Source organism: Aegilops tauschii, chromosome 2 (assembly GCF_002575655.3).
Source record: "Aegilops tauschii subsp. strangulata cultivar AL8/78 chromosome 2, Aet v6.0, whole genome shotgun sequence".
In the NCBI taxonomy this organism is placed as follows: domain Eukaryota; kingdom Viridiplantae; phylum Streptophyta; class Magnoliopsida; order Poales; family Poaceae; genus Aegilops; species Aegilops tauschii.
In genome coordinates, this window is record NC_053036.3 from 581,187,076 (window position 1) to 581,201,969 (window position 14,894).

At 43.9% G+C, this 14,894-nt stretch overlaps 1 pseudogene; it reads right to left on the minus strand.

The window, feature by feature from the left end:
* Positions 1-2,786: 2,786 nt before the first annotated feature.
* On the minus strand, positions 2,787-5,472 carry LOC109736859 (GDSL esterase/lipase At1g28600-like; annotated as a pseudogene).
* Between the last annotated feature and the right edge of the window lie 9,422 nt (positions 5,473-14,894).

Genomic DNA, 14,894 nt, shown 5'->3' on the forward strand with positions numbered 1-14,894 from the left:
TTCTATACACATTTAATATTTCCCGAATGCTTGATTAACATTTTTTAAATACTTGTTCAATATTTTTTCAACATGCTTGATTAACATTTATATATTCACGATCAAAAAATTTCATCATTTTTTAAAACATGATCAACGATTTTTCTATACACATTCAACATTTTTCCGAATGCTAGTTTAACATTTTCAAATATTCGTCACCCTAGGTGTCGAACTGTTAGTCTGCACCCCCTCCCTCTATTTTAACACCAATGCACCGTAATTTTACGTTCCGTAATTTTTGTCTTCTTTCATGTGTAAAAAGAGAACGTAAGAAAATATATAATCATCGTAAAAAATATTTTATGTTATGTAAAAACATTGTGTAAAATATACATAAAATGCATGTTTTTTCTACTCTTATGACCTATTTTTTTGTTTTCTGATGCCAAATTTTACATACTGTATCAATATAATTGTAACTATTTGTGTTCCAAATATAATTTATTTATGAAACGACCGTAAGATTACCTCGGGTGAAGCCATGAGTGATGAATAATCTTACTATATATATATTCTTGTATTTTGCTTTATCGAGATCCAAAGTCTCAGCTGCCTTCTTCTCCCCCATACACTAAAACTAAACTAAACTAAAACAAAGACAAGAAATGAAATTTCCTAAGAAAGAATAAATTAGGGGCAATGGTATTACCCTTAATGAAGAAAGGATATGAAAATAATAATAGTTAGGAGTATTGGTCTTACCCTATACTAAAAGCAAAATCTAAACATTAGCTAAAAATATTTTTTAATAAATAATGAATTAGTGGCTTGATATCACCCTTAATGAAGAAAAAAATTAAAACAAATGAAGGAAAATATTTACACACAATTGGCATGTAAATTGTAATTTTTGTAATATAAGAATATGCATATAATAGTGCATTTTTTATAATCTAATTTGTTTTACAAATGTATTGTATAGTTATTATGTTTATAACAATTTACACACACCCCCAACGTCCACACATATACATAAAGGAAAAAAAGGAAAACTGACTAAAAAAGATAAGAAAAAAACCAAACACCTATAAAAACACGAAAAAAATTAACTGAACTAAAAATAATCAGGCGAGTGCTCAATAGCAAAAGAGCAACAATAATAATAATTTTTGCGGGAGGTGTATATTTACCTTGATAGAGAAACATAAACAATAAGCCCAGATGAGGTTACCAACGTACGCAAGGATGAACAACCAACTAGCACGAGTATTTGTTGGGAAACGTTGTATGGAAAACAAAAAATTTCTACACACACAATGATCTATCCATAGACATGCATAGCAAGGAGGGGGAGAGTGTGTCTACGTACCCTTCTCGACCGTAAGCGTAAGCGTTTGACAACGCAGTTGATGTAGTCGAACTTCTTCTAGCTCTGACCGATCAAGTACCAAACGCACGGCACCTCCGAGTTCTGCACACGTTCAACTCGGTGACGTCCCTCACCTTCTTGATCCAGCAAGACAACGAGGTAGTAGATGAGTTCCGTCAGCACGACAGCGTGGTGACGGTGATGATGAAGTGATCTCGTAGGGCTTCGCCTAAGCACTACGAAAATATGACCGAGGATGTAAACTGTGGAGGGGGGCGCCGCACACGGCTAGGCAATTGTCTGTCTTGTGCTAGGCGCCCCCTCCTCATATATATAGGTGGGAGGGAGGGAGGAGCAGCCATAGGAGGCGCCCAAGTAGGATGAATCCTACTTGGAGTCCCTCCCAAGCCCCCCCTGCCATATATAATCTAGGTGGAAGGAAAGAGGGGGGAGAGGGAAGGAAGTAGGAATCCTAATCCACACTTTCCTTGCCCTCCCCTCTTTCCTTCTCCTCCTCACAGGGCTGTCCTCTATAGGGGCACACCAGGGCTGGTGTGTTCCCTCACTTGGCCCATAAGGCACATATCTTTGCCGGGGGTGCCCAAACTCCTTTCTGGTGACCCGATAAGTACCTGGTACCCTCCAGAACACTTTCGGTGTTCGAGTACTATCGTCCTATATATCAATCTTTACCTCTCGACCATTTCGAGACTCCTCGTCATGTCCGTGATCTCATCCTGAACTCCGAACAACATTCGGTCATCAAATCACATAACTCATATAATACTATATCGTCATCGAACGTTAAGCGTGCGGACCCTACGGATTCGAGAACTACGTAGACATGACCGAGACACCTCTCCGGTCAATAACCAATAGCATAACCTGGATGCCCATATTGGCTCCTACATATTCTACGAAGATCTTTATCGGTCGAACCGTTATGACAACATACGTTATTCCCTTTGTCCATCGGTATGTTACTTGCCCGAGATTCGATCGTCGGTATCCACATACCTAGTTCAATCTCGTTACTGGCAAGTCTCTTTACTCGTTCCATAATACATCATCTTTGTAACTAACTCATTAGTCACTTTGCTTGCAAGGCTTTTTATGATGTGCATTACCGAGAGGGCCCAGAGATACCTTTCCAATACTCGGAGTGACAAATCCTAATCTCGACCTATGCCAACCCAAGAAACTCCTTCGGAGATACCTGTAGAGCATCTTTATAATCACCCAGTTACGTTGTGACGTTTGATAGCACACAAGATATTCCTCCCGTATCCGGGAGTTGCATAATCTCATAGTCGAAGGAATATGTATTTGACATGAAGAAAGCAATAGCAATAAAACTGAACGATCAATATGCTAAGCTAACAGATGGGTCTTGTCCATCACATCATTCTCCTAATGATGTGATCCCGTTCATCAAATGACAACACATGTCTATAGTTAGGAAACTTAACCATCTTTGATTAACGAGCTAGTCTAGCAGAGGCTTACTAGGGACACGGTGTTTTGTCTATGTATCCACACATGTATCAAGTTTTCGGTTAATACAATTCTAGCATGAATAATAAATATTTATCATGATATAAGAAAATATAAAATAACAACTTTATTATTGCCTCTAGGGCATATTTCCTTCAGTATTTTCTTTGATCCAATCCTCAACCACATGCACGAGTATTATTCTAGCTAAGCAACCAACACGCATGCAAGGACCGGTCGGTAGTACTCGGTGGCAATGATCTTCGTATGTGGGTACTTGTACCGTAGCACCTTGATCCGTCGTCGAAGGAGAGAGCTCTGGTAGCGTCCCAGCTTGTTCATACTCTTCAGGCATCCGTGCCCATCATACTCCATGTTGTTTGGGCTAGCGAGCATCGTGAGAATTGCCGGTAGGCAGCCAATGGGGAAGATGTCTGCCACAACTACTTGGCGCCGTGCTGGATCAGTATCTGTAGAGGGTTATCAGTTTCTTAGTTTATCTTGAGTCATACTATAACATGTATGAATGTGTTCGGATCCAAAGTATTTTTGAGCTGGTGTGCAGTCGCTCGGGTTGGCACGTCGTCTATTTAAATTATGCTAAACACTTCCTCCTTTCTTAGAAACAAATGTATAACGTCGGGATATCGACCTGGTTTCCTTATGCATCCTTGACATTTTTTTTGAGTTGCAGACCATTTTTAAGTAGATGTCAATAAAATCTGTGAAAATTTGAATTATGAAAAAATAAGAGTAATCTAAATACACTATTTTTACTTATAATTTTGAAAATTTTATATATTAATCAGTAATAAAACTTTTGACGCCACACATTCTACCAAGCCGTTTATTTAAGAATGGAAGCAATACTCTTATTGGTTACATGTAAGAAAACTCTTATTGGTTATGATATTACAAATTAAAGTTGGAAAGTAAGAGAGGCTGCTCACTCATTTGTGCGAGCCACCATGCTAATCTAATTCTAAAAAGAGATAAAGGACATATATGTCTGTTAACAATGCGTGGCCACGTTATTGGTCAGTGCATCTCAAAATACATATTTGAACTGGTACTATAGCAAAGCAAAAAAAAAAAAAACTACTACCTCCGATCTATAATAAGTGTCACGGTTTTGAACTAGCTCCAGTTCAAAACTGCGACACTTATTTTAGATCGGAGAGAGTACTTATTTCTTTAATTCAGTTTACAAAAATATATTTACAATTAACATACTTTACATTATCATAGTGCCAAAATATCTATTTCAATAGTCTTGTTTGACTCATTTAAAAAACGTTTAATTAGTTTAGAAACTAAATGTTGGAAATTCTTCTGCTGGTGCACTGACCAAAAGAGTCCATGACTCCATTGATCCTAGCTACTCTCTCTGTTCGGAATTACTTGTCGTGGAAATGGATGTATCTAGAATACGTCTAGATACATCCATTTCTGCGACAAGTAATTCCGAACGGAGGGAGTACATATCAAGAACAGACTTTTCAAATGATATCGATATGGTCACGACGTGCCACAAGCCCGCAACCAACATATAAGAAGCTTTATCCCGCAAAAAAAGAAGCATATAAGAAGCTTTGCGTTACAGAATTCAAAAAGTCAAAAGAAAAAACATGTGCAGGATGTGGGAATTAAAGGAAGAGTGGAATTCCATCCGTAGTACCTCTACGCCTCGGGAGATGCTGTCAACAATTTGAGGAGCATAAACTCTGGCTTGTTCCACGGTCCTGTTGCACGACATAAGGAAGTTGTAGTCATTTCCTCCGAACTCTCCCATGACAAACAGGGAGCTCCCGAAGAAATCAGCACCTTTTCCTGCACATGCCATGGACGTACGACGAGCTAAATCACTTCACTTGGACATGAAAATCATGTGGTGATTAAGGACTGATGTATAATTAGCAGCAGCCTACCCTTGCAGAGCGAAGGCTTTAGTTTCTGGAACCAGTCGAGCTGATCGTGGAGGGAGCGGTTGATCGGAGGTTCCACGGTCAAATTCTGTCCCTGCAGGTATGTCAGGTTCAGAGCCGGCGCTCCTGCCACGGCGAAGTTTACTCCGGCGGAGAAGTTGCTCCCCTTGGCGAGATACGGCGGCACCAAAGGCAGACCCAAAGCCTGAGCTGCAAAATGAAGCACCGTTATATGCAAGCTCTCTGTCCATATGTCTTCTAGCTAGTCAGGATCAACAGAGATTGACTAAGTTTGGCAGTGCATTTGTGGTTAGGTTACCGATGAAGTCCAGCACAAGGCGGCCGTCGGTGGCGCGTCCGGTGGGGTAGCCGAAGAAGGTCTCGCCGTAGGGGAGGTTGTTGAATGGGTTCGGGCCGGGAAGGACGGGATCAGCCCACCTGACCAAGTTACCCGTGTCGGCATAGGAGTCGCCGAAGCTGATTATGGAGGTGAAGCGGCTCCGGCCGCCACCGGAGTAGGCAACGCGGGAGCACGACAGGATGAAGAGCAAGAGGAGCGCTGCGTGAGGTGTTCTCATACTTGGTTGCTTGCTGCTTGCTGCTTGTATGTTGGGGCTTCCATTCTTGCTCTCCAAATGCTACATAGAAGCAAAGCGTATATACCATGCTAAACAAAGCAAAGGTTAGTTAAAACTTAAAAACACATATAGTATGGTTTTCCAATAAACAAATGTAAGTTGCGCGGGAATCTTGTAACAATTTGATATTACGTGGAGAAAACCTGTATTCCGGCCCACACCAACTTGACAGTGGTGGTTAACATCTGCTTCTTATTTATGTCTAGTTGGGCTGGTTATTAGCGGCCACTACTATGCAGGCCAATTATCCTTCTTGTCGAGAACAAAATTTAGAGCCAATAATTCCATTGTAGTTTTGCTCTTTTTGGGGGAAAAGGTATTTCCTCATATCCATAATTTCATATTAAGTGTCGCTGACTTAGTATTACAACTTTAGTAATAAAAATATGTACTAAGTCGGTGATATACTATGTCAGTGACAGTTAATATGGATCGGAGGGTGTATCTTTTTTTGTAATGCTTCAAAAAAGACTAGAATATTTGCATTGTTACATAAGTAATAGCAGTTGACACTTCTTGAAAACTAAAACTAGAAAATGGGGTGTCCTTCAAAATTACAACCAGGGAGTGGACTAGTTGAGAAGTCGGACAGCGAGAAAAAAGCAAGGCTCAGTTTGTTGAAAAAGGGTAAATCATCGTCGTCGTCATCGTCGTTGTTGTTATGTACTTCCTCCGTCCCAAAATAAATGTCTCAAGTTTAGTATAACTTTTTTTTTTAGAAAAGAGGCTCTTGCCCGGCCTTAGACTGAGGCCCTTACAGATCCAACACGAGTTCCAGACCGAATAAGTAGCACGAAGTACGGAAAAGGAAATACAAGCGATACAAGCCCGAAGGCGAAGATAAACGACGCAGCACCCAGCCAAAAGGGGAAACATCGGGCTCTCGAGGTAGCATAGTCAGGTGTCATGCCGGAGGTGCCTAAGAATGGCAATGGGGCCCCATACTCGCCAAACCCACGGGGATTTCATCTATTAGGGGGCGGGGATGGGCGAAAAACTTTCCCATGGGAATATTTACTAAACTAATTTATTCCCCATAGGGTACAACGGGGATGGGATGATATTATGCTCCCCATACCCAATACCCATCAGGGAGCTACTTTTTAACTATGACATTGCGGTCAACCTTAAAATATTCACAAATAAACTTGTGAAAACAAAAAAATCTAAGGAAAACCTTAAACCTAACCCACATCCTCACCTCAGCCGCCACCATGACCAAGAAGTGAGTATGACCTATATCGATATTAGCAGAACACGAACAATGCCATTTATATTTGTTGATTATAGTATGTCACATTATGTATATGATCATTTGTTCATGGGGATGGGGACCCTAATGGGGCCCCGTTCCCTAGTGGGGCATGGGTACGGGGAAATTTCATCCCCAGTCATGTAAACGGGGATGTGAATGGGATGATGGGGAATAGATGGGGATGGGGATGTTCTAGGATACCCATAGGGGATTGTCCCCATTGCCATCCCTAGAGGTGCCCCTTGTGTTGCTCGACGAAGCTCGGTACACTTTGCTCACACCTTTGCTGCGAGCCACTCCACGTGCCTTCTGTCTTGCGCCCTTGACAAAGGTTTCCAGAGCTGCAAGAAAGACACCAGTTTGTATAATAGATCAGCCGGGTGTTTGATGTATATTCCCTCTATCAAAGCCTTGTTTCTTGTGGTCCATAGAGCCCACGCCAGCGCCCCAAAACCCACCCAGGCCATTCGTCTATCTCGCCCGGAGGTGGCCCTGGCAACCGGTAGTTTAGTATAACTTTGTACTAAAATTAATACAAAGTTAAGACACTTATTTTAAAACGGAGGGAGTAGGTTTTAGATGTAGGATATGAACAGTTCAGTTTGCCACATTTGCCGTCAATGTGACAATTATATTCCGCCCCGGCATCACCTTGATAGTGATATGATTAACACGAGTGAATGTGCATTCTGTTTCGTTTGGTCCTTTAAAAGCGTGTTGTTTTTGGCAACTGCTAGCTTCTTATTTATGACAAGTTGGGCTGCTGATAACAACTGTTTTCTATTTAAGTCAGTTTTGATTGGGATTTTAGCACCCGCTGTGTGTATTATTCTCATGCTATATCAATCACTTGATTTTCTTTATGTCAGTTTTGATTGGGATTTTAGCACCACACACTGTGTGTATTATTCGCATAGCTGTATTGCTTGATTTTCTTTATCCGGTGCGCGCGTCTGGGTTCGAATTTAGATTTTTTTAAACTATTATGATTTTTATAGCAAATTCGGAAACTATACGCCCTAATGCATAAAAATCAAAACTATGACCCCGTCGGCCTTCTGTTGGCAGAAGAGGGACTTTTCGGACTACCGTTGGCCGAAGTGGGCTCTTCAGCCTCCCGTTGGCCGAAGAGTGCGCAGCTGGGCCGAAGATAGTATCTTCGCCTTCCCGTTGGCCGAAGAGCACTCTTCGGCTTCCCATTGGCCAAAGAGTGTCAGGGGCACAAAATGCAATTAAGATGACCTTAAATGAAAAAGTTATCCACATGAAAATCTTCGTCTCGTTGAAACAGTTGATTTTGATATAAAAATCGTCTTAATCCGAGGTCGTATGCAACCTGTAGAGTCAAAATAAGGTCAGGGGCAGAAGCTGCAGAGTTACTTCGGACAGACCGAATGGATGTCAGAAAATTTGTTACTGGACACCCGGTGCACTCGGTGAGACCGTATGAAATACAGAAGAGTACACAAGTTTGGTCACGTTCACTCGGTGAGACCGAACCAAACCATTCGGAGGCTCCGAATGGATCCGGAAAATTGCCAAAGATTCCTGACCGAGTTAAAGTTAGGATTTTTGATCCGAAAAATTGTTCGTCTGCACCGGGAAGACTGCTTGCGTACCGCGCTTCCGGACGGGTCTCCTTCGACGTGAGTTACGGTGCATCACCCCCGGCGTCGAGGGTACACGGTGACGTTTTTGTGTGCATCATCACCGGCGTCGAGGGTACACGGTGACGGGCCTGAGAGGTGACCATTGCCTCTACTTTGCATGGTGGATGATACCACCGCCGAAAGTTTTGGTCTCAATTCCTGCCATCGCAACAGAGACATTTCTTCAATGCCGGCATGTGTCTTCCCGGTGCAGACGAACAATGCCCACATCGATTTATGAGGCGGCTGGACTTCCCGTACAATAAAAGGACTAAAAATTCGATCCAAAAATCTTTGGCAATTTTTCGGAGCCTCCGAGTGGTTTGGTTCGGTCTTGATACGTCTCCAACGTATCTATAATTTTTTATTGTTCCATGCTGTTATATTATCAATCTTGGATGTTTTATAATCATTTTATATCATTTTTTGGTACTAACCTATTGACATAGTGCCAAGTGCCAGTTGTTGTTTTTCCATGTTTTTTACATCGCTGAAAAATCAATATCAGACGGAGTCCAAATGCCACGAAACTTCATGATGATTTTTATGGGCCAGAAGGAACACAACGGGCTCTGGCTGTGCCTGGGGGTGCCCCGAGGGGGGCACAACCCACCAGGGCGCGCCAGGAGGCCCATGCGCGCCCTGGTGGGTTGTGCCCACCTCGGGTGCCCCCCGGACCGCCTCTTTGCTCTATAAATACCCCAATATTCCAGAAACCCTAGGGGAGTCGACGAAATATTCATCCATCCGCCGCAGAGTCCAGAACCACCAGATCCAATCTAGACACCATCTCGGATGGGGTTCACCACCTCCATTGGTGCCTCTCCGATGATGCGTGAGTAGTTCTTTGTAGACCTTCGGGTCCGTAGTTAGTAGCTAGATGGCTTCCTCTCTCTCGCTGAATTCTCAATACAATGGTCTCTTGGAGATCCATATGATGTAACTCTTTTGCGGTGTGTTTGTTGGGATCTGATGAACTTCGAGTTTATGATCAGTTGTATCTTTTTATATCCATGAAAGTTATTTGAGTTTCTTTGATCTCTTATATGCATGATTACTTATAGCCTCGTATTTCTTCTCCGATATTTGGGTTTTGTTTGGACAACTTGATCTATTTATCTTGCAATGGGAAGAGGTGCTTTATAGTGGGTTCAATCTTACGGTGCTTGATCCAGTGACAGAAAGGGAAACGACAAGTATGTATCGTTGCTACTAAGGATAAAACGATGGGGTCTATCTCTACATAGATAGATCTTGTCTACATCATGTCATCGTTCTTATTGCATTAGTCCGTTTTCCCATGAACTTAATACACTAGATGCATGCTGGATAGCAGTCGATGTGTGGAGTAATAGTAGTAGATGCAGGCAGGAGTCGGTCTACCAATCTTGGACGTGATGCTTATATAATGATCATTGCCTAGATATCGTCATGATTATTTGAAGTTCTATCAATTGCCCAACAGTAATTTGTTTACCCACCGTTTGCTATTTTTCTCGAGAGAAGCCACTAGTGAAACCTACGGCCCCCGGGTCTTCTTTCTCACATATTTGCCTTTGCGATCTACTTTTTCTTTTGCATTTATTTTCAGATCTATTAAACCAAAAATATAAAAAATACCTTGCTGTGTTTTATTTTTATTTATTTTATTTGGCATTCGATCTATCAATCTACTACAAATTTACCTCACGTCCTTTGCCTATCTTGAGACGTCATACCCCGGAAGGGATTGACAACCCCTTTAACACGTCGGATTGCGAGGATTTGTTATCTGTGTGCAGGGGCTGTTTACGTTGTGTTGCTTGGTTCTCCTACTGGTTCGATAACCTTGGTTTCATATCTAAGGGAAATAACTACCGCCGCCGTGCTGCATCATCCCTTTCTCTTTAGGGAAATACCGACGTTGCTTCAAGGGACGTCAGGTCTCACCGAGTGAACGTGACCAAAATTGTGTACTCTTCTGTATTCCACACGGTCTCACCGAGTGCACCGGGTGTCCCATGACAAATTTTCTGACATCCATTCGGCATGTCCGAAGTAACTCTGCAGCTTCTGCCCCTGACCTTGTTTTGACTCTACAGGTTGCATACGACCTTGGATTAAGACGATTTTTATATCAAAATCAACCGTTTCGACGAGAAGAAGATTTTTCATGTTGATAGCTTTTTCATTTGAGATCATCTTAATTACGTTTTGTGCCCCTGACACTCTTCGGCCAACGGGAAGCCGAAGATACTAACTTCGGCTAACGGGAGGCTGAAGAGCCCACTTCTGCCAACGGTTGGTCGAAAAGTCCCTCTTCGGCCAACAGAAGGCCGACGGGGTCATAGTTTCGATTTTTATGCATTGGGGCGTATAGTTTCCGAATTTGCTATAAAAATCATCATAGTTTCGAAAAAAATCTCGAATTTAAACGTACAATTGTCCTGTGCTCTGTGGACTGGTGTATGTGTGATACTCCTATGTGAGTCCCCTTCTCTTTTCTTTTGTACAGTTCAGTTGGTTAGGTTCTTTATATTGAAATCAGCTCACCTTTTTCGACAAGGAGGGTGAATTTTCTTGGCTTCAATTGTGGCGAGGAGGGCCACTATCAAGTGGGGTGCCGAACTCCTCTCCTGCTGCATATGTAAACGCCCGGGCCACCCGGCTTTGCTGTGTCCCGAGCAGTCAATCGAGGGAGAACCCATGCTCTATGGCCACAAAATCGAGGGGATGGGGTTTTTTCACATTGAGAACAACGAGCCAGATACCCCCACCCCTTCGTTGACAGCACGCATCTCTGTTTTGGACAATGCTACCTCTTGAGCACTGCGTTGGTTTTCCCTTGAAGAGAAAAGGGTGATGCAACAAAGTAGCGTAAGTATTTCCCTCAGTTTTTGAGAACCAAGGTATCAATCCAGTAGGAGACCACGCGCGAGTCCCTCGTACCTACACAAACAAATAAGAACCTTGCAACCAACGCGATAAAGGGGTTGTCAATCCCTTCACGGCCACTTGCAAAAGTGAGATCTGATAGAGATGATAAGATAATGTTTTTGGTATTTTTATGATAAAGATTAAGAGTAAAGATTGCAAAATAAAAGTAGATCGGAAACTTATATGATAGAGAATAGACTCGGGGGCCATAGGTTTCACTAGAGGCTTCTCTCAAGATAGCATAAGTATTATGGTGGGTGAACAAATTACTGTCGAGCAATTGATAGAATTGAGCATAGTTATGAGAATATCTAGGCATGATCATGTATATAGGCATCACGTCCGCAACAAGTAGACCGACTCCTGCCTGCATCTACTACTATTACTCCACACATCGACCGCTATCCAGCATGCATCTAGAGTATTAAGTTCATAAGAACAGAGTAACGCATTAGGCAAGATGACATGATGTAGAGGGATAAACTCAAGCAATATGATATAAACCCCATCTTTTTATCCTCGATGGCAAACAATACGTGTCGTTTCCCCTTCTGTCACTGGGATCGAGCACCGCATGATTGAACCCAAAACTAAGCACTTCTCCCTTTGCAAGAAAGATCAATCTAGTAGGCCAAACCAAACTGATAATTCGAAGAGACTTGCAAAGATAACCAATCATACATAAAAGAATTCAGAGGAGATTCAAATATTGTTCATAGATAATCTTGATCATAAACCCACAATTCATCGGATCTCGACAAACACACCGCAAAAAGAGTTACATCGAATAGATCTCCAAGAAGATCAAGGATAACTTTCTATTGAGATCCAAAGAGAGAGAAGAAGCCATCTAGCTAATAACTATGGACCCGAATGTTTGAGGTAAACTACTCGCACATCATCGGAGAGGCTATGGTGTTGATGTAGAAGCCCTCCATGATCGATGCCCCTCCGGCGGAGCGCCGGAAAAGGCCCCAATATGGGATCTCACGGGTACAGAAGGTTGCAGTAGTGGAAATAGGGTTTCGTGGTGCTCCTGGATGGTTTCGGGGTACGTAGGCATATATAGGAGGAAGAAGTAGGTCGGTGGAGCCATGAGGGGCACACGAGGGTGGGGGCGTGCCCAGGGGGCAGGCGCGCCTCCCTGCCTCGTGGCCTCCTCGTTGATTTCTTGACGTCCACTCCAAGTCCTCTGGATCACGTTTGTTCCAAAAATAACTCTTCCGAAGGTTTCATCCCGTTTGGACTTCGTTTGATATTCCTTTACTGCGAAACACTGAAATAGGCAAAAAACAGCAATTTGCACTGGGCCTTGGTGTTGTAGGGTGGAACCCTAGATGGAGATCTTTCACGAATTGGAGGGGAAATCCCCAAGAACACGAAGAACACAAGAGAGGGAAAACACTCAAATTGACTAGATCCAATCACACATATGCTAGATCCAATCACACAAAGAGAGATACAATGATTCAAAGACAACAAAGGAAAGATACAAGGTACTAGTTCATCCCAATCCTATGAGGAATGAGGTCTTGAAGGGGGCCACCCATGAGGGGGTCTTTAGGTTGGTCACTCCAAGAGGTCTTGATCTCCTAGTGGAGTGGATCCATGGAGCAAAGCTCACATATGTCTATCATATACTTTGCTATCGTCCTAAATGAGCTAGGTGGGGGGTACTTATAGTCTAGGGGCGAAACATGAGGTAGAGAGGGGTAAAATGGTCAAAGACCACAAAATGCACGCAGGCATACGGAGGGGTCCGGGCACCCGGGGTAAAACCGGCCGGGCACCCGGACCGGTCAGGGCCACCGCCCGAGGGGTGGCTGAAGGGGGGCCGGGAACCCGGGGGGTGACAGCCCGGGCACCCGGGGGGGGGGGGTGCTGGCTCCCAGGTGGGAGAGGCTGGGCACCCGGGGCCAAAGGTGCGGGCACCCGGGCCGGCGGCCTGTGGCCTGGTGGCTGGCCGGGCACCCGGGGCCTCAAGGCCGGGCACCTGGGGGGTGCCCTGGGCCGCGCTGGGCCAAGAGTGGCCGGGCACCCGGGGCTGCAGGCCGGGCACCCGGGGCCGGCTGGAGCTGCGCCAGGGAGGGGCCGGGCCTCCGGGGCCAAAGTGCCCGGGCACCCGGAGTGTCCAGAGCCACTCCTCCTTCTCTCTTCTCGCTTCCTCCTCCTTCTCCTCGACCGCAGGTGCTTGTGTCTCCGGGTGAACTTGGTGTTTCCCTCCGTGTTCCTCGTGACGATCTCCCAAGTACCTAAGAATGCATAACATCTCCGTTTGAGGTAGGACCCGATTCATAAGCGATTCCGAACGAGACTCGAAGAGGAAAGAAGTGACCTCGTTGTCGATGTTGCGTGCACGTGCTCTTGTCACCGGTCCTCTCGGTGCTAGCGATGGTGATGGCGTGTCCATGTGGATGGACGAGGGATGCTCCGCATCATCTCCCCCCCCCCCTTGGGAGAGATCCGTCCACGGGTCGTGATCTTCATCACCATGGGAAAGAGATGGCGTCGCCATGTAGGAGTGGACAACCGGCAAGTACTCATCGTCGTCAAGCTTGAAATGGGCACTCTCCAATGTCGCACCGTCTAGTGATTCCTTCAAAAGGAGCAAGTATAACAAACACTTGGAAAAACAAATGTGGTTAGCATTAGTGCTAAACCAAGCATTCACGAGGTGATTCACCAAACAAGTGTCGTCATCAAGTGTAACATATGGTGTGACAAGGGAGTGTGGCATGGCATGTAAGCACATAAATTGAGCACATGGAAAAGCATCATGGAAACAAGCATGCATAGGTGAGGTAAAGGTGCTAATATGTTGGACAAGTAAACAAGCATCTACCTCAATGTCATAGCAAGCATGCATAAGACTCTCAATGAACGGTCTACGGTAGGCATAACAGTCATTCACAACACCAAAGAAGATGATATGTATAAACACATGCAAGTGCAAGAAATTCCAAGCATAATGTGCATAGGGTGTAGTGAAAATCGAGTGGCACTCAACACAATGGAAAGAGCAGTTGTTCATCATGTGTGAGGCAAACAAGTCAAGCAAGTGACAAGCAATGGGACATGGAATATGTGAAGTAATGACATTGTTGCAACCAAACATATGATGGGAGAAAGTAATCCGAGAATTGGATGCAACATGAGAGAGCATGGAAATCAAGTTGTGCAAACTAGTGGAGCGAAGATGCAACACACTAGAGGAAATCATGGCAATCCTGTCATGTGAGCAAATAATAGATATAGTAAATGCACATGATATATTGCAAGCACGAACACAAAGCAAGATCAATGTATCATCGCAGGCATGGGGCACATAGAAAACATGGCCATAACAAGCAATATCTCCACCAAGCTTGCAAATACGCATACACGTAGTAGAATCAATCATCATGTGTAATGCAAAGCATGGGTCACAAATGCATGGCAAAGGCATATGAATAATCATGTCATGCAAAGTGAACATGGCAAGATGGGCATATAATATGTAATGGACAATAACCCATAACCATGGGAGGGCCATGTAGAAGAAATGCGCGAAGTGTTTGCGCGAAGAGAGCGGTGGGCAAGACACTCCAAGGGATCCCAAGTCATCATTGCTCTCTAGAGCTCATTTTGTCAACTTGTGGGATTGCGAGATTGACAAGTATTCATGTG